This window comes from Fistularia commersonii, chromosome 29 (assembly GCF_037954325.1).
Source record: "Fistularia commersonii isolate RoL2024-O1a breed Wild chromosome 29, RoL_Fcom_v1.0, whole genome shotgun sequence".
NCBI classification, from domain to species: domain Eukaryota; kingdom Metazoa; phylum Chordata; class Actinopteri; order Syngnathiformes; family Fistulariidae; genus Fistularia; species Fistularia commersonii.
Genome location: NC_141312.1, coordinates 8,557,084 through 8,559,865, shown reverse-complemented (window position 1 = coordinate 8,559,865; position 2,782 = coordinate 8,557,084).

Genomic DNA, 2,782 nt, shown 5'->3' with positions numbered 1-2,782 from the left:
TTAATAGACTCTATTGCAAAGATGAAAAGAGAGCTTTTGCTTTTGTCATTTGTTTGCTCTTTTTTGTTTAAAGCTTATAGGACACACATATATTAGTGAAACGCTTCATTTCTGCCGTGGCAAGTCAAGTTTTCTGAACAGTCTATTTTAAATTATTTTAAAGTAGCAATATTTATTAGCAAGGGCTTTCCTTAGGACCTGAACTTGATACTCAGTCTGAAGGTGATAACCACTGTAGCTTTATCTTGACTCATCCTACTCATTGTCCCATGATGTAGAAATCCAGGGATTACTTTGATTTGGATTAAGATCACATTGAATTACGTTTTTATAGTTGGTGTGGAAGAGTTGGCCTTCCACAAACTCCTTGCTTATTCTAATCATTATTTTCATCCTAAAAATCATTTATGTGTTTGCATTATAATACATTCTGGAATTAGGGTGAACTTCTTTACTCTATGGATCCCAGATGGGCACTGAAGAGGCCAAAGGGCATTTAGAAGCCATTATGTTTGTGCCCTGGGTTGAAGAGTGCACATTACCCTAGGGGAAGGAAAGACTGATTTGTTGGTTGTTGCTATTGTTATTATTTGCATTACTGTTATTTCCACCACTTTACCTGTTCCCTAATGGCAGATGTCTTTGCAGGAGTTTCCAAGCTATTTACTGTTCATAGCAACTTAACCTTCAACTTAAGGGTCAAGGAATTGCAAGTTCAGGTTGAAGAGATGTATAAAGATATTGACTTCAAAAATATTGTATGTATGTTTATTATCATGAAGGAATATATATAGATATATATACATATACATATGTAAAATACATAAAGCATACAGTGTTTGACTCTATCAATGAAGATATTAGCTGAGATGATGATGAATATTGTTTGTATTATCAACCTCTTGTTATGCATTTTGCACATTTAGAGAAACAATTACATTACATTTATGTAGTCAGCGTCATGCTATGCAAGGACAGCTTTGAACCACACCACTGACCTTCACTACCCAACCATTGTGTTTCAGATTTACACGATATCATTAAAAAAGAGAAAAGAAAAAAAAAACTGTAGATGATGACGAAATAAAAATTGCTTCGCTTTTATATCAGCTGCACACCCATTAGCTTTTTTTTTTTTTTTTTTTATCAAATCATGGCTATACAGGGTGACATCAAATAAAAGCAACGGATTATCTCTTTGTTTGTGCTTTGGATTTGTCACTGGTTGAAGGGAAAATGGCTTTCATTGTTGATTGCAATTTTTCTCCAGGGTCATGCAATAAAGTGATTGAACTGAGAAACCAGGAGTGAAACTGTAACAAGATCAGCTTTTTACATTGGATACTTCTGGGCATTCCTTAAACTTGTTTGTGATTAAAGATATGGAGGTGTAGGTAAAAATGTTTTTTTTTTTTGCCAGCCCATCCCCAAACCCATAGACAACACCCAACTACATTATAACTACAGCTACATTATAAGCAGCATCATCAGAAAGGGTAGAATTTGTATGATTAGAAGCAAACTTTATACACTTTCCTCTTTGGAGTATTTTTCTAAACTGTTATATACTCCACACAGGATTTCAAAAAAGTGCAGAATAAGGACCATTTACAAATATTTCTGAGCCAGGTCTGGTTTTGCTAAATTTTTAGGAGAATGTCAAAAATGAGGCACAGTGCAGTCATGAGCTTCCAAGTTTTACCCTCACGCTCATTTGCAGAGCATACATGTATATATTTCACATTTGTAAACATACCAGTCATTTGTTTAATTTGATTGCAGCAAGTTCTTCTTGCAGTTCCTCAGCACTACTTTGCTTTCAACATTGGTTCTTTAGTTCTTGCTAGATACCTACTGAGGCTTTTCTTGTATTTTTATCAAGCAACTGTGTTCCGATTTTCATCGAAATGTTGAAAAAAAAGATTTTTCTAAAGCACAAAAAAATTGATGACACAAAGCGAGACTACAGATATTACAAGAAAAAAATCCACACAGAAAACACACACACTACATGGGAATGTGTTGTCAGGTCATTGATCCTGACAGGGGTTTGATGGATGTAGATGAAATGATCAACCACTTGTAAATGTTTTCTTATTTTCTTTTTGTTTTGATTATGATATGGCCCTGTAGAAACTGATTCTCTGCATTAGTCTTTAAATAAAAAGAAAACAAATGAATGTCATGGCTTTACTTTCTTTAAAATACCTGAAACCTAATAGAGTCGCTTCGCACAAACATCCGCATCAAGAATACAGGTAATATCATATGCAATGAAACTCGATAACATTATATAGTAATTTAATTTCTTTTTGAGGTGCAGTCGTCCAATTAAGATGTACATGTACATGTCATACAATCCGTAAATACAAGGTATTTATCATAACAGTTGATGCCTGTTCAAATTTCTGAAATTGGGTATATGCAATACATTTATATATTCTTTTTTTTATTTTTATTTTTAAACGCCTAACAGCACATTGCATTCAGGGGATTCTGTATCCAAGTTTTTAAGTTTAAGTGTTGTTCATCTAATAAAGAAGAGAAATGCACACATCTTGTGCTGCTCTCTCTGTGCTATCCAAGTTGATTTTTGCACTGTGCTGTTCAACATACTTTAAATACTGTACGTCCTCCAGCATTAATTATTGAAAACTACCGGGTTCTCTATGTTCACACTCACTTTAGTTCCTCAGCTACATTTCCAAATTTGCTTCTCAAGCTCCCTGCTACTCTAATGCCGCAGGTTAATCTTGAACTTTTAGTTGAGCCGGATTCACAA